Source organism: Opisthocomus hoazin, chromosome 9, assembly GCF_030867145.1.
Source record: "Opisthocomus hoazin isolate bOpiHoa1 chromosome 9, bOpiHoa1.hap1, whole genome shotgun sequence".
NCBI classification, from domain to species: Eukaryota; Metazoa; Chordata; class Aves; order Opisthocomiformes; family Opisthocomidae; genus Opisthocomus; species Opisthocomus hoazin.
In genome coordinates this window covers 13,743,479-13,767,693 of record NC_134422.1, presented here as the reverse complement: position 1 = coordinate 13,767,693, position 24,215 = coordinate 13,743,479, and the positions used below count along the sequence as shown (strand labels likewise).

Sequence of the window (24,215 nt, the reverse complement as noted above, 5' to 3'; positions counted from 1 at the left end):
GTCCTGGTAGGGCGCTGGTGCCGCTGGCCAAGCTCTGCCCCTGTGTCAGCCCCGGGGAACATTACAAGCCTTTCCCTACCTACCTAGGAGAATTTCTTTTCGTCTTTTTTGCACATTTTCAACTTCTCAATCCCCAACTCCTCCCACGGGCCTCTCTAAACAACCCCCTTCCTTTCAGATGCTGATGCTTTTCAGCTGATCAGGCTGTGGGCCAGACCATGAGGTGGGTGTAAATCAGGATAGCTTGTCAATGCTCATTTACACTCGCTGAGAATTTCCCTTCCTTCACCATTTAGCAGAATTATATGACATGTCTTTTATCTCTCCTCACAGTTTAGCCTGCCATTCCCCTTTCCTGGCCCCCAGGCCTCCTGCTTTGCTCTGAACTCCCTGTAGGTTTGCAGGATAAGTTGCTTATTTGCAATGTAAAGTGTCTCTCAGTGCCACAGCCCCGTGCAAACAAACCCAAGAGAGGCACATTTATCCTTACGTGTGCAACAAATCCCCCCCAACTCAGCAGTTCCCTACAACACGCTGCACGTGACTTGCTAAGGGAAGAAATATGTCCCTTATTGCCACTACGCAATGCAGGACCTCTCTGGGGAGCCGTGGGGGAGGGAGAACGAGAGGACTGATCCCACAGAGACCCTGAACTCTCCCTCTTCTCCTTGAAGCTGATGGCGATGGCTCGCCACCCAACTCAGCAACATGTAGACTCCGACTGTCAATAGGCAGGATACCATTAATGACTCCTTGTTGCTATGGTGATATTGATGGATAGTCCCTGGGGTTGGTGGGAATTCAGGGAAAGCTTGGGGAGGGGGAGGGAAAGTGGGTCAAAAAAATTCCCCGGGAAAATGTGAGTTTGCCTACAGATGGGCAGTTGCGTGACATCCTAGACAAATTTGGTGGCATTTCACACGTCCTGACTCATCCTCCCTCTCACAGGAACACCGCGGTGCTCTTCAGAGCCAGCGCAAACACTCCAGCTCGCAGCAGGGCTCTGGCGCATAGGCGCGCTGCTGCAAGCGGATTTCATTACCAGGCGTTATTTTTGCAGCTTCACCCTGGCAATCCGTTTCACATACCAAGTAAAAACCTTGGCTCCAGTGAAATTACTCAGACCTGTGCCAGCAGGCACAGAGCCAGGATTTCTCCCAGCTCTCCCGATGCCTTATCACAAGTGACAATTTCATTCCGCTGCCACGATAGCCACTGGGAACCCCCTGCCTCTCCAGAGCTATTTCAAGCGTGGAAAAGCCGCTATTGCACAGAGATTTTTCCCCTCTTTTCCTGAGGCTCAGCGCTGTGCACTCTCCGAAGGTGGTGTCGTGGGCTCTCTCACAGACTCCTACTCTGCAATATGCAGTTTAGAGTAAGCTTTCACCCTTCATCCCAGCTGAGTAACAACCACTGCCAAGGACAGGCTGCGCTCCAGTCACCATCGGGTCCCTCACACCTCGCACAAGTGTTCTAGAGATTTGGGGCACAGGAACTGCCTTCCTAAAATACCAGGTCTCTCTCTGGCCTTGCTTTCTCTGGGAAAAACATTCCTAATTCAGGCTGGTGACATATTAATGAAGAAGCGATAAAGACCCAGTGGAGCTCCCTCTTCCTCTGCACATGCCAATTATCTAAGGCCACCAAGGGGTGTACAAACGGCAAGATGCTTTGTTTTTGGGGGGGGGATTTTAGTACAATCCATAAATTTCAGAGTATGCTTTTTGTCCTAGCAGATTCTCATCTTCTCTGCTGTGTTTTACACACATACAAACTTACTAGAGAACTTTTTACTCCAAACAGTGGTACCACTCCAGGCATGTACCACTCTCACCACCTGACAGACACTCTTACTCCGGGAAGTTGTTACTGGTTTAGATCTGTTATTATGGAATAAGCATATCCACAGGGGAGCAGTACCTCTAGCGGTATCATTACACAGACAGTTTTGCCAGTAAATGCCCCGGTGTAGATCAGATCCAACTGATGTGTCAGCTTTTCCATCTACTTGTGCGTTCAGATCCTTTGCCTCCATGTCAAGCCAAGAACTGGAGACAAAATTACCCTGTCCCTCTCTTTTGCATCTTTTGATACACATAGTTTTAATGGACTATAGAGTCTGAAAGCACTTTATATCAGGAACAGATCCCAAGAGCAAAATTCAGTCAGTTTCTCCTACATTACATGCCACTGTTCATCAAATTTATTGGGCAAGGTTCCCAAGCACACGGAGGCCGGACCAGCACTGACAGAGGCTCTCTCTTGTATAGCAACCCTTTGATCAGACTGTCAGCAGCATTTATTTGCCTGTGTTTCATATTCCTGAATGCTCCAGTGAGTTATTTTTCCCAGCAGACTATCAGAGGCAAAGGCTGCTCTTTCAGGTTGGATTTGCACCTCTTCCCTTTCCCACCATTTCAATTAGCTATGGAAACGATTTGTTGGTGGGGTATTTTTTCCTAGCTCCTTTTGCCTGCCTGTTTGTATTAGAAGCTTTAGGAACACCGATGGCTGGAGAAGACTCCAGCTAGTGTGTTCCCTGTAGGAAATGTCGTGGATTGCAATTAGCATGCCTAATTGCTCTGCTTGACCTGCAGCTGGCCAGGGTGGAGAGTGCAGGACCAGCTACAGCGTCCTGCCCTTCCCCCAGCTAGGAGCGAGGGGATGGGGGAGCTGTGAGTGCCATGGGTGGAAGAAAGGAGCTATCACCACAAACCGGTGAGGCCAGACAGGGCAGGAACTGGTTTCTTGCACTGGGAGACAGAGAAGGCTATAGGAACACAAGAGCTTCTTGAAATAAGATCTCTGCCTGTGGGGAACTGTTGTTCTACTCCGCATGCAGCTATTATTTTTCTGCTAATGACCCTGTGACTGCAGAGACATGGCAGATGGTGAACTGCCCAGAGTGGCCAGTTTGGACTGGGCTGGAGCTCTGGGCTCCTCCACTTGGAGACACCAGGGTAAATGCCTTTAGGCACAAATCTCAGCACACTAGGAAGAGCACATATTCCACAGGGCAACTTTCCAAGTGTGGTCTGCCCTGTACAGCTGGTCACCAAAGGTTTCTCAGAGCAGATCCCTTATATCAAGATATTTAACTTAAAACAGTATCAGATGCATTCAAGATAGGAGAATCTCTCTGGGCTGTCTTTGACCCCAGCTGAACGTTAGCTCCCAGGTGACCCCACAGGAATGGGATTTGGAAAGATCAGACTGGAGGCAATACAGATCCATGGGATTTCTCACCACACACAAACCTGGCCTCACCTACTCCCACACACATCAGGTCATGCATGGTTTACTGGCAATGTTTTTAAAGTCGCCATTAAGAAACAAATTCTAAGACTGATTAATACCAATGCATATGCTCTTGGGATGCTCCTAACCACATCTATGTATTTTTTCTTATCAATATCGTGAAGGGACTCTTTGGTGCTCCACCAGTTCCTACTCTATAGTGAAAGGTGATGGAGGAGGAGGCAGGACATGCCCCTTTGTTTAGAACCAGCTGTAAGAAAATGGTTTTGTTTGCTGAAGTGCACTGAATAGTTTGTGCAAGGAAGCTGCATCTTCTTGCAGTGCAGGTTAGCCATTGCACATGTAAGATTGTGAAGTAAAAATAAATGCAGGAGTTCTGTAGCTCTTTCTAAGCAAGCGAGGGGGAAGAGAAGGACAGTAAACCAGATCCCTTCTTCCTGTGCTGTGGAACTGAGATATTAGCTACATCACACAGTCCCCACAACTTTAAGTGTGAAGAAGACCCACCCTGGATCCAGAGCCACAAGATACTCCATGCCCCTTCCTATGCCACGAACTTGCTGCAGGATCTGAAGCTAGCTGCTCCCAACCAGCTCTGGGCTCTGTATTTCCCTCACAATCAGAGTTAGGTATCTCTACTTCCACACCATTTAGCAGAACATTCCAAGTGCCTCATGAAGGCTGCTACATTCTCATAAATCTTTACTTTTTTTTGTAACTGGGAAAAAGTAAGACACAGATCATAGCAGCTGGTGAGAGCCCTTGCATGCACACTTATATTACCAAGGCAGTGCTAAGAGCTGAATCAAGAGCATCATGGCTGAGCTGCAGGCAAACAACCAGCTTTCTTCTCATAACTTGGCTCCTGAACTGCACTGAAAGTCTGCAGCCTTTGTGGTTGTCTCAAAGTACCCACACCTACCCAAAGCTAAACACTCTACAGCAAGGTGAGATAAAACAACTCTATAGATACAACTCAATAATATCAATCAAAAGAGAGAAAATATTGTCTATGCACACACTAAATCACTCATGGGAAACAGGTATGAATCCTTCATAAACACCATTTTAAAGAGTACTCTAAGACGATATGGTGGGGATGCTGCAGCCAGTGTTATGGTAAGAGTCTCATGCAACACAGCATCTCAGAAAAGGATTTCACCTCAACTTCATAAATACTGCCCATCGACAATTCCTGCATGTAGCTGTAACACCTCAGAAAGTTTAATTACCACTTAAGAAATGGAAGACAAAATGAGCTACGTGACCTTTCCCACCCCAGATCCTGTAGGTCAGCATTATTTAAGACAACTGGGAGCCTGAAAAGCTAAACATTAGTGTTGGCAGATGAACAGATGGATGGATCGCTGCCAGCATAATCCATCTTCCCACTCGCCTCTGCAGGACTGGGTGACATTCAAAATGAACTACTTCCCTATGCAAAGAGAAATGCACGCAATGCGATGAGCAGGCTTTAAAATGCACTCATCAGCTGGCAGGACCAGTGGCAAAATGCTTTCTGGCTGCTACCTAATATTGCAGGCGAGGCTGTAAACAAGAGGCGTCAGGCTGTGACAGAGTGGGGAATGTAGTGACCACAGCGGATGTGCTGTAAGCCAACCCCTGAGCAACCTGTAAAAATCTGTCAGGATGCTGTCATTTTTCCTTTGTGTATAAATGCTCTAAATCTAATTAACCTTTTAATCACAGCAGATAAAATTATGGTATTATCATCAAAGGGGATGTTCTATCTACAGTTTCATGAAAAATTTCCATCTCTGTTCAACTGGGATTTTTTTTTTTTTTTTTTTTGGCTTGGGGCTCTACAAGTCAATTTCCCAAGCACTGAAAAATAGAAGAGAGTAAAATCTATTTCATAGGAGATCTCTTAACACAGCCAGTCACTGTGCAGATATCAGCTCGCCTGATGCCAGATGGGACTGGGTCCAGAGCTTTCAGATCCAGCTCAAATACCTGCTGCCTGAGCACACAGGCTGCTCCTGGCTCCCTGACTGGGGCAGGCACGACAGGAGCTGCGACGCGCTGCACCAGAATAAAGGCCCTGACAGAGGACACTGAAACCCACAGGCTCTCACATATCCTGGGATTTCTGGTGCTCAGTGAGGATACAAAAGTAAAATAATTTCCTTCATCTACTAGCTAGAGAAGACTGTTCTGTCAGCTACAACATGACTTTTCTAAATTGACACAAATAACTCTTAACATGGACCTTTGTGCCTACAGTACCCCAAAGGACAGAGACCTCTGTCTCTGGTCTGCAGTATCACTCAGATCAGACTGAGTGGGGGTTGTGGGGGTTTTTTACAACAGCTGAAGTCTTCTGGCTTTTCTACATCTGCTGGCAAACATCCGTACTGTTGACAAAGTCAGCCAGCACAGCCAAATGCAGAAATAACCCCAATCAAGATCTGAACCTGGGACTCCAGGTGAATGAAGCTTCCTGACTAACTCACTGCAGCATCTGGCTTCACTGAACTTGCCTGTGCAATGTGAACCAAAAAAGCACTCATTTCCATTTACTGTTGCCCATATGCCACCTCTAAATATACTCACGTACTAGCATTTACGCAACGTTCAGTACAAAATCCATATGGCTCCTTTCAGCAAGCAGCAACAGCAAGAAGGGTGAGTTGCAAAGAGTCTGGAGATGGAGCCTGTAAAGATTTCTTTCTAACCACTGTATAACACTCGTTGCAAATGGACAGTGATGGAAGAGTTGTTACAACCCGCTCCAGATGGGCCACGTTTTCTTTTCTGCATGAAGTTAAATTACAGAATCACAGAATCACAGAATAGCAGGGGTTGGAAGGGACCTCTGTGGGTCATCTAGTCCAACCCCCCTGCCGAAGCAGGGTCACCTACAGCAGGCTGCACAGGATCTTGTCCAGGCGGGTCTTGAATATCTCCAGAGAAGGAGACTCCACAACCTCCCTGGGCAGCCTGTTCCAGTGCTCCGTCACCCTCAGAGGGAAGAAGTTCTTCCTCATGTTCAGACGGAACTTCCTGTGCCTCAGTTTGTGCCCATTGCCCCTTGTCCTGTCACTGGGCACCACTGAAAAGAGCTTGGCCCCATCCTCCTGACACCCACCCTTCAGATATTTGTAGGCATTTATAAGGTCCCCTCGCAGCCTTCTCTTCTTCAGGCTGAACAAGCCCAGTTCCCTCAACCTCTCCTCGTAGGGGAGATGCTCCAGTCCCCTCACCATCCTCGTAGCCCTCCGCTGGACTCTCTCCAGTAGCTCTTCATCCTTCTTGAACTGGGGAGCCCAGAACTGGACACAGTACTCCAGATGAGGCCTCACCAGGGCAGTGTAGAGGGGAAGGAGAACCTCCCTTGTCCTGCTGGCCACACTCTTCTTGATGCACCCCAGGATCCCATTGGCTTTCTTGGCAGCCAGGGCACACTGCTGGCTCATGGTTAACCTGTCGTCCACCAGGACACCCAGGTCCCTCTCCGCAGAGCTGCTCTCCAGCAGGTCCACCCCAAGCCTGTACTGGTGCATGAGGTTGTTCCTCCCCAGGTGCAGGACCCTGCACTTGCCCTTGTTGAACTTCATCAGGTTCCTCTCTGCCCAGCTTTCCAGCCTATCCAGGTCATGCTGAATGGCAGCACAGCCTTCTGGTGTATCTACCACACCTCCCAGTTTGGTGTCGTCAGCAAACTTGCTGAGGGTACATTCTAACTCTTCATCCAGGTCGTTGATGAAGAAGTTAAACAAGACTGGGCCCAGTACTGACCCCTGAGGGACACCACTTGTCACCAGCCTCCAACTAGACTCAGCGCCGCTGATGACAACCCTCTGAGTTCTGCCATTCAGCCAGTTCTCTATCCACTTCACCGACCACTCATCCAGCCCACACTTCCTCAGCTTCCCTAGGAGGATATCATGGGAGACTGTGTCGAAAGCCTTGCTGAAGTCAAGGTAGATAACATCCACGGCTCTCCCTTCGTCTACCCAGCCAGTCATGTCATTGTAGAAAGCTATCAGATTGGTCAGGCATGATTTCCCCTTGGTGAATCCATGCTGACTACTCCTGATAACCTTCTTTTCTTCCACTTGCTTCATGATGGCCTCCAGGATAAGCTGCTCCATCACCTTTCCCGGGATGGAGGTGAGGCTGACCGGCCTGTAGTTCCCTGGGTCCTCCTTCTTGCATGAAGTGTCTACTAGTGATCCCTTTGGAGCAGAAGCTGGGTAGCAGAGGAGATCCAGGCCTAGGCTGAAGAGTGTCAGAGCCCCCAGTACAACAGCCTGTAATTAATTACCTTGGCCAGCCTCATCTGGAACCTCTACCTTTGCTCCTGCCACCCCTTGGCCTGGGAGCTGCATTTAAGTCCTTGCCTGAGCTGGGCTGTATACATAGTGATTCTGGTCTGGCCAGCTTGACTCTTGGCTGACACCAGAGCTGTGTTGGGACTATAGCTTTCTCTGGTGCTTGTTGGACTGCTGGCTGAACCAGGATACAGTCGTGGCACCCATACTGTTGTTCCCATCTGGGTGCAATGGGACTGTACCCCTCATCCAAGGTTGCTGTCTCAACCTGCCCTGCTGCCTGGCTACCCCCTCACCTTCCACTCTAGAGATCACCATCCTCACTTGCTCCCTGACAGGGAGTTTCCCGAGCCCTTGAGTTTGGCGAGTATTACTTCCCCAGGTTAAACAAAAGAAAGAAATGTTCGCATGGAACAAGAGAGTAGAAAATCAAGAGTTTTCAAATGTCTCATGCAGCAACCACTGCCAGGAGACCTTCCAGGATGTAGAAGCAAAGCAACCCAATTCTGTCACTAGTGGCCTTTTGACTTCAGAATGGCAAACCACCCAAATGAGAGCCTTTGAATGTTAACAATTTGCTTTGACAGATAAAGGCTAACAACGTGTTTGCTGTCACTGCCTAAATCACAGAAAAAAATGCAGCAGCCAATTAACCACTTCTGGATCGTGCTCACCTTAACCATCAGTACTACAAGACCATTAAACTTTCACATCCACTGAAAGAGAAAAAGGCTACATGCCTGTAAGAGACTGCAGTCAGAGTGGTAAACCAGGGGCCTCACACTGCTATTACTCCCAGTCTTACAGATGATGGGTTCTTAACTCCAAAAATTGTTGTATCCCTTGTGGGCACATGCTGTATTAGACTTAATCTTGACAGATAGCAAGGAATTGATCACAGAATTAAAAACATAACTGGTTGCTTAGTTACCAACGATCACTACACAGTTGTATTTGCTGTGTGCAAACAGAGCCCAGAGCAAACCAATTATCCATCATTACGTCTCTAAAAATGTCAGTTTCAGAGAGCTGAAAACAACCATGAGCCAGGTAATAAAGGAAATCTGACTAAAAAAATAAAAATGATAATTGGGAGCCCGGTTTTTTTTGCTAAATGTTCAAATAGGCACAATCCTGTGGCTGAGCGAAGCAAATATATTGGTTTGGAAAAAAAATATGAAAAAACCCTTGTTTATTGGGAAAGTGAAAGCAAGTGTGTTATGTGTATAAACACTGGGAAAATAGAAAGTAGTAAATAAAAATGACGAGCTAAGAATTGCACAAAACCGATAAGGGAAAAAAAGACGCTGGGAGAATTAAAGAGCTTCAGGATTAATGATGGCATGAAGGAGCCGAAATATATTGGGTCCTGAAAACAGCATAGTGTCATTCCAAAAATGAAGTGGAACTACAGTCAGTAGCAGTGCCATGAATGTAAAGTAAGGAGAAAGCTACCTCTGTCAGCTGCTCAGCAATGACTGTCTTGGGAGCTCTGCAACATTAATCTGAGATGATTTTTTGTTTTGTTTGAATACCAAAAAATGAGATAAGAGTGGCCTTAGATTTAGGTCAGTTTGGAAAATGCATTTCATAAAAGCAGCACATTCCCGTTGGTTAGGAACAGAAACTACACTAAAGCAGACTACGGAAAGGTGCATGATTTCATAGTGAAGATATTTAACCTCTAGAACAATTTTCTGGGGGCTGTGATGATTAGTGGGAAAGGCTCGGGCACGGGAAACAGCCCTGTGTCTGTGTGAGGCAGACTAGAAGAGCCAGCAGGTGCAATGGTTGCAGGGATCTGCAAATGTCCCTCCCACTTCTTGAAACACAGATATATGGATATTGCTATTTAATACACTGCGAAGAGCCACGCTCTTATTTCTCACAATTAGGTGCTGTTCTTTCATATTCCCTCCCCAAAGATCAGAACATTAAATCTCCCATAACTATGACCTTTCTTTAGCAAGGTCTGTCTTTCATCTATCAATCAAACTGAGCCTTGGTGCCAGATCTGTGGATAAGCTGCTGTACTTGGATGCCTTACCAGCAGCACATTCATGAGAGTATCCACCACATAGACGCTGGCAGGTTAGATACTCACAGGCTAACCCATGGACTGAATTTATCACCATGGCTCTAAACAACTCATGCTCAGCACTGCTAGTGTCCAGCTTCTCTTCTCCTCAGCAGTTCATCTTCCCTCTCCTAAAATACACGATAACAAAAGCAGATACAGACATTTCTGCCTTCCTTGTATGTGCTGTAAAGTGCAGCTATGCTATATCTGATCATGTCCTCATGACAGTTTAAGCTCTCTGAAGACAGAAATAGTCAGGGCTAGATGCAGCCACAGTAGAAATGGGTTTGGGCTGAATGCTCTGCTTCTCTCCAGTAAAACCTGCATGTCCTGTGTACAAAGGGCTATAAGCGCTAAGCCCTCGACAAGACCTGGGCTGGAGAAATTCCCTGCTCGCTGCCGGTGGTTGGGCTAGATGACCTCTAAAGGTCCCTTCCAACCCAAAGCATTCTGATTCGATGATTCTATGAACGTGCAGTTTACAGAGGAGGAGAGAAAGAAGGAAATAGGTCAATCTGACTTCTTTATGCAACAGCTCAATATGGTAAAAATACATTCTATAGGGGACATACAGCATCTTTTTGCCTTTGATTCCATTATGGGATTGCTTCTTATTTGGCCAGGAGAGCGGACGCAAAGAACAAAATGAGAAATTGAGGCTGATCGCAAATGAGCAGAGAGAAGTAGGCTCCTGCCTACTCAAGAGTCGTATAGAAACTGCTAACAGTGCTTCAGTGTCAGAAAGTATTTTGTGCTGTCGAGTTTGAGCAGAAACTCAGGAGAAGAAAGGTTACAAGTAGTCACCAGATCAACTCTGCGTTTGCAGTAGCAGCTATTGTGCTGTGAAGAAGTTTACCTGCAGCCTGGACAGGATGTATGCAGTGTACTGAGAGATGCTGCTTGCACATGTATTAACAGTTGTGCCTGGCAATGTGTGCCTGTTACATATAAAATCGATCCAGGCAGATGCTTACAAAATGGGATTGGTTCACAAACACCACAATCTGCCTGCTCTGGAGAAACATTAGAGACCCAGCAACAATTTCATGGAGCGAGTCTGTGTGAAAGATGGAAAGTGCCTCTCTCAGCTGCTGTGGTGTCCAGGCCATCTGTCTGAAGGTCTCCATTCTGCCTGCAGGTCAGCATGTAGCAGCTGAGTCCATTTCTGTACATGCAAAGCTATCTTCCCTGTGTAAAGACAGGGCTTTGTGACCTCCTGAGAGACAGGGGAGTTCTGTTACCTCTTCTGCCCACCGCAGATCTACTCCAAATTAGCACTGTCTGCTACTAATCTCTTGTTAACTATAAAGGCCCTCAGGTACGTAAACCTGGACCAAATGAAAAAAGCTCCAGGAAATAATGGGCTTACCTCATCATATCCCAGCTGGCAGCACTGCCCAGAACATGGTGGAAAACTTGATTTATTAAAATTAATGAAGGAACTGGCTAGTCTTGAATAATTCATTACATATCAGCTGCTGCTGAGGTAACAGGAGCTCAGCAAGATCCGCTTCAGCACTGCACAGTGCCTAAAATCTTTAAATAAAATGAAGTCAAAGATTGGCTAGTTAAAGATTAAAGGGTTTTCTCCATGTGAAGTGGGAGGCCCTGATTCGTGTTGCTGAGATCATCTAGCTGCCACCTGCGAAAATCGCTGTGGTCTCTCAAAAGGAAATCACTCAGCTAACATCACCGATTTCTGACAGGGCATGAAGTATTCTGCCTCAGCCATAAACTTCTGCAGAATGTAATGGCTCTGTTTGTCACGATTCTCACCGAAATCAAGTTTAAATTTCGATATTTACCATAAGCTAGGGATGTCTAAGGATGCTGGTTTGCTTTTCTGATCATTATGTATGAAAATAAATCAGCCAGACATGCAAAGAAGTAGAGTAGGCACTAGCACCTGAGTATGCAGATCTCACGGTGCAATATCTGCTGCTGCTCGGGGCTTTTGTCAGAAAAATGGCAGAATCTAATTACCCACAGCCTGGGCAGTGTCAGGGATGGATTTTGGAAGCATGTCAGAAGCCCTGGAACAGAATCCCACTAACTTAATCTGGTCCCACTTGATGAAATGCGGGCCCTTTTTCAACTCTACTAAAGTCAATAGTAAAATATTTGATAAATGTGTAGAAGCAGCAGCAAAATCAGGCAGTGTAATTAGATGCTGATGAGAAAAAGAAAAGCACACACTCCTCTTCCTGTATGTCCTCCTTCTGCAGAGGTCAGAGGAATCGTAGTTAATAAATAAAGAGGAAAAACAGATAAATGCAATGAACACCATCGTGCCTCCCAGCAGCTGGTACAGGGTCTCCTAATGCAATCACGAAATTCTCCAGTAGCCACAGCTGAAGACCCTCCCTGAAGTCCGTCTCTTTCTCTCTTTCCAACTGGTGATGATGGGAACCGGCCCCACAGGCCAGCGCCACGTCCTGTGCTGGGAACTGTGCTCTGCTCCGGCTCTGGTTTGCGTTGCCTTCCTTTGTCTCCCACCGGGCACCTCGCAATTTGTGATGCCCCGATGGTACAGCAGCTCTGGATCGCATTACAACAGTTGGACAAGACAGCCCTTGACTCAAGGTCCTCGTGAAGTGGGAGAGACCCTGATGCCTTGCTCACTGCCTCGAAGCAGATTTTATTTCCAGCTGCTATTCCTGCTTCAGCCAGAGCAGATGATTTTGGCCAGGCCTCAGTGTCTGAAGTATTTTGGTAGGCCATTGACATCGTGGGACATTTGACCTAGCCCCAGGAGACTGCCAGTTTCCTCTCCTCTCTAAAAATACTGCTCAATCAATCACTCGTGAGAGTGTTTTGAAAAATAAAGCCAACTCCTCTTGCCTTGAAATGGAGGCAGCACTTTGTCCTCTTGCTGTCTGTTAATAGCCTCTCTGCAGGAGGTCACCGGACATCGATTCACGCTCCTGAGCTTTTTGTGGACACAGGTTAAGATCATTTGGAGGAGACACAAACTGACATTGTGACTTCTCACCCTGAAGCGTGTGAATGAAGCAAATATTGTAACTTTCACAGCTGCAGAGTGGAAAATGCTGGGAACAGGTTGTAACCTGGCAACATGTGAGAGCTGATAGCTGGTCCCTGATCTCCTGGGGTCCTCCCAGACAAGACACTCCAATTCCTCAGTTCAGCTCTGGTATCTGTAAAAGGAGATAACAAAACTACCTTGCAGCATCTGCAAGAACTAGACCCTTCCTCTCCTTGGAGTTTTTGAGCACCAAGGAAAGTCGGGTACAGCTTCCTAAAACTGAAGTGTAATTATCTGGAACTAACTGAACTCTGGGACCTGTGTTCAAGTGTAACAGCTCCAAGCCACTCTCTGAGCACAAGCTGGCATGGCTCTAGCTACCTTGAAGGACACGGATGCCTTTCCCTCACAAGCTGTAAGGAAATGCAGGTAGGTAGGCAAGGACAGGACTATGGTATCAAAGGATTGGTCCATGAAGCATACACCACCAGGGTAACTGTGTGTGTGGTTGTGTCTTTGCAGCTGCTTTTGGCCTTTCACCATTGTTTTCTTCTCCTTTTCCTTCTTTCTCTCTCCTTTTCTTTTTTTTAAACAGTCATCTGTTATCTTCTGGAAAGGGCAGCTGACTAGTGCTGATGTACAGTTGCTCTGGGAGCTGGTTTAGGAGGCACGGTGCCCCTCTGACTTGCCAGTCAATGGCAGTTGCTATGTGGCTTCCTTTGCTTTGTTCTTTCAGGAGACCAGTTGGTGTTTACAGCATTTTCTCTAAGCAAGGCATCATCCCTGAGATATGCTTGTAGAAGAGTGCTTCAGGGAATTCCAGTTCGGAGGTGAGAGTAAAGGATTTAATCATTAAAAAACAAAACACCACACCACAAAAAAACCCACAAAACCACAAAGAAATCCTGGAGGAGATGCTGCTTCTTTCCAAGTGATTCTGTCAGGTAGGAACTGTAAGAGAAGTAGGGAGGCAAGAGTTTTACCAGTTCCAATACAATCCCATTTTTTCAGGAAGATATTAAAAGTCCATTTCAATGCAATCCATTTTGTGGAAGGGTGGAGCCTGTTCAAACATTCACCTGGTCTCCACTTTCCCAGTCTAAACAGTGAAAAAAAGGTAGAGAAGAGCACAAAGCAGCCTAGTTCTTATTCCAGGCAGAAAGGAAGACGAACTTTAGCACAATTTAGATGCTTCTATTAAGTTTGTTTGTTTGGCTGTTTTTAACCTAAAAGACATAAAATGGATGTAATTGAGGGGGCTAGGACTTTGGGGACACTGATGTGGCTGCGCTGGGATCCCAAAACAGTCTGTAAGTCTCTTGAAGAGACACTTTGTTTCCCCAGGGTACAACAGTGAGGGAACAGCAGGGCGCTGGTCCTGGTTCTCCCAGTTCTGCCCGCAGTGGTGGTGTGCTGAAGGCATGCTCAGTGCCGCAGATGGGCGAGCCCAGCTAAGTGTTAAACTTGGCTTAGGCTAAGCAGGAAGAAAGAAAAAAAAAAAATTAAATGTGTTTTTAGTTTCTCTAAGGATATGGTGGATCTAAGCCAAAAGCGTGTATTTGTACTGCTTTGCCTACGGCAGCATAAGCGCCTTCTCTGGTGAATCACTAGGTCCCCAAAGCTTTTGCTCCTCCTAAATGAATGCCAGGCATCCTGGGGAAATGCTGCCAGGTACAAGGACACTGTGACACTACTGGGCTAAAGCATGATGGGTGTCCGTGGCTGAGGGTCTGCAGGATTCTGCCCCAAGCTCCCCAGGATGACGACGTTTGGGATCTAATCCCCAGTGTCTGATTTTTCACTATGCCCCAATTTAGTGCTACTTTCTAATATTTCAAAAAGCATTTTCCCAACCTGTTGCCCCCCCAGTATCTCTCAGGAAGCTGCTGACAGCAGTTCCCCATTGTTCAGGGGCCAGCATGAGCAGGATGCTGGCAGGCAGGTGCACAGGGTAGCTTTGGAGGTGAAGGAACGGACAGAAGATTGCTGCCACCATGATGCTATGGACAAGTCACACACAGCAAGGTCTGGAAACAAAAATTCTGCAAGGTGGAGATAAGGGGGGCAGGGGCAAAACCACTCAGATGAATCTGAGGCTTCCTTGCAGCTGCAGCAGCCTTGTTAACATGCACTAGATGAAGACCAGGCTCAACTGTTTTATGTTAATTGCCTGGCTGCTTTAATTGGATATAGGCTTCCAAGTCCTCAAGTCAGCTGTGTGACAAGACAAACTGGTATTTACCTCTTATCTGCTTTATCTTGGCTTGCCCAGTGCTGCATGGTCAGTAGACATGTTCCTGTGCATTAGAATTGTCCGCAGAGCTGATGGATTTTTTCTGCAAGAGGAACAAGCAACATTCTATACCTCAAGCTCAGACTCTGTGTTGAGGCAAAGCTACTCTGGCCTGAGTTCAGTTTCTGCTCCAGGCAATGCCTCCAAGGCACCAATAACCATCATCAGCAAGCAGACAACAATCACTGAGCTGCAGGGCTACTCCTCTCAGTGCAAAGACTGCACCTGGGTACCTGATGGCCTCTGAGGATGCGACACGTGCATCGCTCCTGCAGTGCAGTCAGTGTCCCTCTGGACTTGCTGAGGGACACAGCGGTCTCACGCTGTAACAACACGCGGGGCTAGAGTATCAGAGACCACAGAGCAGTGTTCTGAGCTTGGAGGTTATGAGCATGGCTGAGGACAAGGCAGGTTTCTAACATGGGTCGCTGGCACATGGGGCTTCCCACTGTAGTCCATGCCAAGGGGCTGGCAAGCAGAGGGATGCACGGCTGCTGAGTCCAACTTCTGCCTTTTCCCTCCCTTTCTCCTTTGGCTTGTTGCCAAAGATGACGTAGGATAGGAACACCATCAGGGACAGAAAACACCCCCACGCTTCTGAGCACTGCACCAGCCCGTGAGCTGATGTGATTAGGTGGAGCGCCAGGTTTGCAGCCAGGCCCAGCAAGCCACCCACAGCCAGGAGCAGCAGGCTGTGTGGTGCAGAGCCAGCATGTGGTTCCAGCATGTGGGCTGGCCTTGCAGTTGTACCAACACACTGACACACACCCAGCCTGGCTCCACTGGGCTGTCTCTGAGCCTGCGGAGCAAACTCCTCAGCCCTGTTAGAACCAGCACGACATTGTCTCAGCCTCCTTACATCAACCTCTGGTAGGGCTTTGTATGGAGAGAACTCAGGCTCTGTCCCCCATCCCCATTGCAGCTTCAGTGATGTAGAAGCAGAGGAAAAAAGACATTAAATATTCTGCATCAAGGAGTGCTGGGTCCTTCTCTAAAGAAAGTGGGGGAGGATCCCTCAGTAGGGTGTAGTCTCACACCACAAGCTTTTCTGCCAGGTTCCCTAGCTGGGAGGGAGGCCCTGAGGCTAAGAGTCTCCCTGCTGCTCCACGACCCCATGGACGACTGGGCAGTGGTGCAGTCTACCACGTGCCCATCATCCAAGCTCGGCACATGGTGACAGAGACAAGAGGGTGGCCACTGCCTTGCGAAAGGCACGTGCTTGCCGGAGTGCTGCTGGAAGACACCTCTGACTACAGCTCTCCTCCCTCCTTGCAGGACAATTCCCCTCAGTGAGGACCACACGTGTGTGCTGGGCCTAGAAGCGGGTTCATCTCCATCAAATGACCACAAGCCTGTCCTCGCACTCAGTACATTGAACAGAAAGGAAGCTGGGAGACCTGGACTATTGCATATAAAGAAGCAGTACCATAGGCTCAAGTTTCTCCTCACTTACGTGGATGTAAACAACCTGATTTTGGCTGCTGCCGGAGTGTCCCTGCATAGGATACAGAGCTACCAAGGCAAGCTACAGTGAAATCAGCCACCTCTTCGAGCCATTTACCACATCACGAGGCAGGATGAATCAATAATATGTATTGAGCTGGGAAAAGTTAATCTGCATCCAGAGCATCATAACAAATTAAAAGGAAATAAAATCAGTACAATTCCACTGGCTCTCATTACTATCACAGTGGAGAGTAATTAAAATCCATGGGCCAAATTCAACGCCGGCAGAACCCTCACAAAGACAAAGGCACTGTACAAGGGCATTGCTTTTTCCAGATGCTATGTGTTTCAAACAGCAGCAGTAATGGCAAAATGGAGAGGACAGGGCAGGGTAGGAGGGGAACCTATTCAGGAGCCAGGCATTCTGCTTCTTGCTCTTCCTCACCTGGAGTCATGCTGCTCGCCTGCTGCTTTGGTGCTTGATGGGGCTGAATCTCAAAAGCTCCAGGCATTTGTACTTGGGGCTCCTTCTCCCATCACAAGGCCTCCCCAAGCCAATACACAACTGCCATTCATCAGCCCTGGCTAACACCCCTGTCCTGCCTCTTCCCTCCTCCACTCCCTTAACCTGCCCCCTCGGAGCTCCTCTGTCCTCCCCACTCCTCAGCACAGCCACCCCTGCTACACCCCATCTTCCTTGCCACAGAAATTCCTTTCCCCACCACAGCGCAGCCTCTGCTACCCGTTGCCTGGCAAGGCTCTCAACCCATCTTCCTGTGCCTTCCTACGAACTCCTCCTGCGCTGCCCATGCCTTGGTGCCCTGCCCCTCTCTGAGCCCCCACTGCCCCACACGGCTCTGTCTCAGCTCAGTCCAGCGGCTAATTCCCACTCAGCGGAAGGAGAACGTGTGATGCACAGAAAGCACATCCCTCATCAGCGTGCACAGCACCATGTCCAACTTCCCAGCACCGCGGCGCGAGGTGGGAGCGCAGCCACCGCACAGGCACCCAGAGAGGCAGCTGATGGTGACGCTGGCTGCTGACAGCCAGTGGGATGGGGGATGTGGATGCCAAAGTTTGGTTCACAGGGCTCAGGGGCTAGAAACAGCCATTAAAGGAGAGAGGCCACTGCTGTGACGCAGTCTTTATATGAAGTCAGATACAGGTAAAAGCACGGCTCTTCATGCAATGAGGAAATAAAGTTGCTGACTGTCATCCCTCTGGACAGGCCAGAGGGAGTAGGGAGCTTCTTCCCATGGAGGTCCAAAGCTATCCTGTACAAAAAAATCCAAGCTATGCACTAATGCATACTGCACTGTCGTAAGCATGGAGGGGATGACTGATGCGGCTGTGGGCTACGCCAGTGCCTGCAGTTGCTTCTGGGGTGGGCGAGCTCTGTTTTATGGATTTACTTCATGCTACTGCTGTAATGAAGAAAAGCCTGAGGAGTGTGCTGTGAGCCAGAATAAAAAGTGTCGCAGAGTTACTGCTCTACTGTTTGCACGTGACCAGAAATAACGCAGCGCTGTGTAGAAGCACAATGCCTGTGTCCCCTGGGGATGCGGCTATATGGCAACCAGATAGGATAGAACTTGGAATAAAGGGCAGAAGATCCTCCCTGAAAGACACGACTGGCTATATTCAAGACCCGCCTGGACAAGGTCCTGTGCAGCCTGCTGTAGGTGACCCTGCTTCGGCACGGGGGTTGGACAAGATGACCCACAGAGGTCCCTTCCAACCCCTACCATTCTGCGATTCTGTGATTCTGGCTGTGGAGGCACTTCTGCATTAGCAGACCTGGTTCTCAGAGCCAGGAATGGGATGTCAGCTCTTCCCATAGATGCTGGAAGGTGTCCTGAAACTGAAGTAGCAGATCAAACAAGCAAGCTACACACCTTAATCTTAGAAAGCTGATCAGCTCAGGGGCTGCTTATCAGTAAGGAAGGCTTCCACGGCCTACTCCTTCCTCTTTCAAAAATAGATTTTCTTTTTCTTTCTTTTTTCTCCTGTGACTTTGGCTGATGTTTGTTCTCAATGCTACTGAGCTTTCAGAGAAGCTGAACTAACGACTTGTGAGGTCTCCCCACTGCAGGTATGGCTTCTGTGAGCACAAGCACCAATTTCCAAAACCATGTCTAGCCCTTAAACCAGGAAGAGGACTGCTGGCCTGGGGCTCACAGACAGGTTATCTTGTGTTGCAGAAACCAGAACCCTGATTGTCCACAGAGAACAGAGCTGTTGCAACAGCTGTGGTAAAAAATGGGGCACATCAGTGCAAAACAGTTAAGTACCGCAAACCAAGACTCCTAAGGGAGTGCTCTCAGATCTTCTTGTAATTGAGAGGTCTCAGTTCCGTTCAGGCCTGAGGTTTTTCCAGATTAAACTACCACAGCACAGATTAGCAGTGAAACTGTATTGATCCTTTATGAGAAGCAGTTACCTCCCTGGTTCTTGAAAGGGGTCTTTCAAGAGGGACCTCCTCTTGAAAGGGGTTGCTTCTGTCTACTCCAGCAGGCTGGAAGGATCAGCCACACCACCACGAGTGACAGGAGTATTTCAGCACAGAGCTGATCGATATCCCCAGGCACTGATGTGCTGCTAGTCCAGAGAGCTCAGCTTCAATCCAGTACCAGCCACAGCTGGTGCTAACTCTACTCCAGTCAAACTCTGAACCACCGCTTTGCCTCTAGACCTCTCTGCAGAGCTAGAAGCCTGAGATGCAAAGATCCTTAAGACGAGCAAGGACTTGATTAAAGGGAATGGCAGGCGAGTTGTCCTTGAGACAAGCTACGAAGCCAGCAGATACATCTGTCACAGCAGCTCTGACTGGCTGTGACACTAGGAACGAATGCATATCACTTCTGTGCTAGGTCTGAATGAAGCTGTCTCTCCTCAGTGTCTGAGGGTCTTTAATTCCCTTCCTCCTCGGGGGAAGAACTTTGCATGCAAAGTTCAGCTGTGTGTACTCCGAGTCTTGTGAATCACTCACTTGTGGTCAAAGCCACTGTCATCTTTCAGTCACTAACTGGCTTCCTAAACGTGCCTGCAGAAACAGTCACATTGCTGTGTTGCAAACAAATAAGTTTTGACAGGACAGTGCCAGCACTGCTCCCAGATGCCGGGGAAGCCACAAGATGGGCTGCACAGTGGCTGGCTGGAGCATCTCTAGCACTGCATCCACAGCTACTGCAGTGCTTGGCTGCTTCTGCAAGCACTGACAAAGAACCAAGCCTGTAAACTCCCACTAGCATCTGCTGAGCTTCATATCCCAAAGGAAAAATGGATTTTTGCTTACACGTATCTTCAAGCATTTCAGCAGTAGAGAAGGCAAGGGCGTAGACATTCTCTCTAACTAAAAAAAACAAAGCCATGTTTTTTCCTTATCAGAAAAAAAAAATTTATTGCTGCTCCTTGACTTCCTGTCTAGTACAGGAGATGGAGAAGGATTTCAAAAGCTTTAGTTCCTTCCTGGAAAGAAGCCTTTCGGACAGGTACTGTTTAATTCCCGATGAGGTTATTTCTAGAAGGTGAGGGGACTGTCTCAAACCCAGGTTCCAAAAAGTCTGCAGAGAGCCCAGAGTCATTCCAGGCCCGGAGTTGTTCCATAGTAAAATGAGTATCAGCAGACAGTGGAGATTTTTAAAATTTTTTTATTTTTCCCCTTGTGCTTCACCTTGAAGCAGCTGTTAGCAAACGCAGAAAAACTCCTCTGCCCCTCAGTGTATTTAATACAGCCTTGGCAAAGGGACTGCAGTCTGTCATCTCATGAATATGGGAATTGCCTAATTCTCCAGCTATTCTTATTACCTCAGCCTGAGGGTCCCAGCTTTCCATAACTAATTCCTGAAATCACAGACTTTCCAGTGTCCTTGCTGTCCTTGAGCAGCAAATCGCTGCTCCTGATGCTGATGTCTGCTGTGGTGATGCAGGCTTTTCCAGGGCCCTCCCTGAGCAGGGATGGCACTGTGGACAAGGCTACCGACCCCAGTTCCTGGAGCTGCTCATCCTTTGCTGCTGTAACCTACAGCAGGGTGTTTTGAAAATAACAAATGCTGCGTGGTACTCTGCAGCAGCTCAGGGCTGGCTGAACAGCTCTGAAGCCTGGACAGTGGGCTGGCAGCAGTAACACAACCCATCCCTGGCAGCAGAGGAGATCCCTCACCCTGTTCCTACAAACCACGGATCTGCCTGCCTCCTTCCACACCCTACCTCTTCTGCACCTCCCACAAAGACTAGGAGTTTGCACTGCCTCCTGGCTGTTGCTCCATTTTCCCCTTCTCATGGTGTATGTTCTCAGTCTACCTTCCCTTCCTGTGCCCATGCACCTGTCTTCTGCTCCTTCATTATTTTTCTTATCATCACTGATGCTGCCAGCCCTGTCTGTCCTCTGAAGACTCAGAGCTAAACCTGTTCCTGTGCTGGAAGGTGATAATGGCTGCCAGGAACCAGCTGTCAGGGCTGCTGCGAACTGCAAAGCAGCTGGAAAAGCTGAGGCTGAGCTAATTATGAAGCAGCGACTGCAAAACTTGCGGAGACTCTGGCCAGAGGTGCCTGGTTTATTCCCAGAGACAAACGGGCACATCCTTTGAATGTCAGCAGGTGACATGTGAGCGGGAAAGTCACCGAGCTGTGGACAGCTGTACAGTCCTGGCTACAGTGCTGCACATGATGCCGCCTCATCTGGCAAACGCCCACGACTGCTGCTGCCAAGCTGCTCTGGACAAGGAGAATATGCTCACATGCTGCAGTGGCAGCTGAGGAAATCTTAACACTGGTCTCAAGGGCCAGATTCCTGCAGGTAAGAGTTTTCCTTGGAGGCCAAGAAGTAGCTACAGCAGCACAGGTTACTGGCAAGGTGGAAAAAAAACCGTAAGTTCTTCGTGTTTCTTTTGTCACACAGGATTTTTTTCCCTAGAGTTTGCCAAAAGGGTAACTGCATCAATGGTAAGTAAAAACTGGATTGTGTCAGTAGTTCATTTCTTCTTCATGGTTCAAAACTGGCCTATACAGATGCCACAGAAGGAATCACCTTGGAAGTCTATGGTTTTGTAATCAGAACCTCCTTTTCAATTAGTCATATTATAGGGCTGTAAACACAATAATTCCATCAATACTACGGAACAGTCATGCTGCATTTGTATTAACATAAACGAGTGCTAATGTGCCATAGAGCTAATCTGATATGACAGTAATTGGCTGATGCCCAGCCATGGAGGCCCTGGAGCTACACTTGCTCTCTCTTCTCTACAAGAACTGTCCTCTGAAACACTGGAAAGGAAACAAGCTGTGATACCACGTCTTGCCTGCCAGCAACGAACTATGCTTCTTGCAACTGCAGCACCAGGCTGTTTGGGGATTTTTTTTTTTTTGGGGGGGGGGGGGGGGGGAGTGTATCTAAAGTGAAACTTGTTCTCCTACAAACCTAAATATTAAGAAATCTGAATTTCCATAACACCTCGTAAGACTAGATCAGACTCGGCAAGCACCAAATGGATATTAAACCCAGAAAAGCCACAAAAGCATCCAATCTCTGCTCCTTTCCCTTACCTCCATGACTACTGGGAGCTGTACAACATCACCTAGTCTGCAGCAGGCTTTTCTTACACAGATGAAGCTTAAAACTTTGTAAATGCTTTGGGGCTACCGTTGTTGTCTTGTGCAGTGCTCTACAGACAGGGCAGCGAGCCCTAATTCTGAGACTGCAGCTGGGGTTCTCTAGCCTTAAAGGAGATCAACACAAGCAATGCCTAAGGATGGGAACTAGATCTCAAAACACAGCCCATCTCCTGTCTGGGCAACGAAACGAAGTGGGGAGACTCTCAAAAACAGGCTAGGATCAGGAGTCTTCTGGGTTACAGTCATAACAAGAACCACTTATTTTGCTTTCAGAAATACGTCCTTCAAAGAGAGTCTTAGGGATGAGAGACCCTCTCTCTTTTGTGAGGGAGGCTGTCAAAGAAGTTACAGCAGATATCTAGGCTTTCTGTATTTGGCTCATCAGCTCTGTGCGTGCTCTGCTGTCTAACTGTACAATGCCTGGCTTAATGCACCCTCATCCATAACGGAGCTCTTCGGTTCTACCCCAGTACAAACCAAACAACAGCCAGAGACTTGTTTAAACCAGAAACCATCCTTCTCAATGGTACGGCACTAAAGGCACATCATTTTTGGCAACATGCAACAGCAGCATCTCAAAGTCCCAAAGCATACATGGCCTGTCAGCGCCCAAAACAGCTCCCGGAGCAGCCAGTGAAGTCAAGAGAGAATTTTGTTAGAGGAGGTGGTGAAGAGCACCCTAAACAGAGGATTTAGGATCTGAGAGATAATGGCTTAGGTTCTGGATTTGACTGGAATCTTTCTAGGTCTCTGATCCAGTCCCCCATCTGTAAAATGGGATCAATAAAACCTCCCCGACTTGCAGCAGGGCTCCCAGTCTTAACCGATATCTGTGAAGCATTTTGAGAGCCATGAATGAAAGAAACCATCGCGAAGCCCTCAGGCCTTACTATAAGACCGACAAACAATGCAGAGTTGCTTATGATGCTTTTCAGTGCCACAATGACCTGGAGACGAGGGAAGGCGAAAGCGCAGATGCACCCAGCGCTGCTTTGCTGCAGTGTGAATAAAAATGGTCGGAGCAGGTTTTATAGATTTCCCTCTCGGGAACCCTGTCGTAGCCGCTATTTTCAACACCGCGGTGAAACTTCCACCTCAGTGGATTCAGACAGATGCCCTCGCTCACAGCTCAGGTATCACACCCTGCTACCGTTTGGGAAAACGCATCCCGGAGTTGAAACGTTAGGAATCACGAATGGAAACGAATGAAGAAACGACTCGTTCGCACCCCGCAGACTGAGAGAGCCCGGCGCTGCTCAGCCACCCCCCGCCACCGCCGAACCCGGGCTGACACCGGCCGAAAGCCCAGCCAGCCCGCACCTGACGGGCTCGACCCTGCCCGCCTGCACAGCGGCCCCGCCGCGGCTGCCCGAGGGCCGGGGGGGGAGGCCTGGGGGTCCCGCGGAGCCCCGCGCAGCCCGGGTGACCCCGCCGCAGCCGTCGCCAGGCGCTGCGGGCGAAGGGACGGCAAGGGCGTGGGGGTGCGGGTGCCCCGGCAGCAAGCGGCTGTCGGCCGGGAAAGGTGCGGCGGGGTGCGGGGGGCTCCCGCCGCGCTCCCCGGGCCGGGCGCGGGACCCGGGGGTCCCCGCCGGGGCCGGCCGAAGGACGTGCGGAACGAGACCCAAGGCAGAAACGCAAGGCTGCGCCCGGCTCCGCGCCGTATGCCGCCCCGGGAGCGGGGCAGACGCCGGGCGGGGCAGCCAGGCCACCGCCAGCCCCGCCGCGCAGCCATTCGCCTTTGTTGCAGCCCCGCGCCCGCCAGGTGCGGCGCCCGCAGCCCGCGCCCCGCTGGCTCTCCCCTGAGGAGAGGGCCCCGGCAGCGCGGCGGAGGGCGGGCGGCCTGCGGCAGCCGGCGGGGGCCCGCCCGCACCCACCCACTCACCCACCCGCTCACTCACCCACCTACCTACCTGCGGAGCCCGCCCGAGACGCGTCGCCTCCCGCCTTTGTTGTGCATGCCCCGGCAGCGCCGAGCCGCCCGCCGCTCCGTCCGCCCGCGCCCGCCGAGCCGCGGCCAGGCCCCGGCTTAGCCCGTCGCCACGGCAACGGCGGGCGCGCGGCGGCGCGTGCGGCGCGGGTGAGGTAGCGGCGGCCCCGCCCCCGCTGCGCGGCCGGAGCTGGGTGTCCCCGCGGGGCGGGCAGCGGGGACCGGCCCTCGGCCCAGCGCCGCTCCCCGCCGCTCCCGGGCACCGACGACGGAGCTGGGTCTGAGGGAAAGCCCCTCGTTTTCCACGCCCGGGA

General features: G+C 49.3%; 1 protein-coding gene across 3 annotated transcripts in view; it reads right to left on the bottom strand.

Annotated features, from left to right (window-relative positions):
* LOC104337425 (uncharacterized) overlaps positions 1-23,969 on the bottom strand; it is a 46,334-nt gene extending 22,365 nt beyond the window's left edge. The window contains exon 1 of one of the 3 annotated variants that reach the window (XM_075430953.1): positions 23,885-23,969. The gene's annotated coding sequence lies outside the window, so the exon portion shown is untranslated. Of the gene's footprint in view, positions 1-14,861; positions 14,954-23,884 lie in introns of those variants that run through there. The other 2 variants (XM_075430955.1, XM_075430954.1) reach the window with 2 other exon arrangements.
* Between the last annotated feature and the right edge of the window lie 246 nt (positions 23,970-24,215).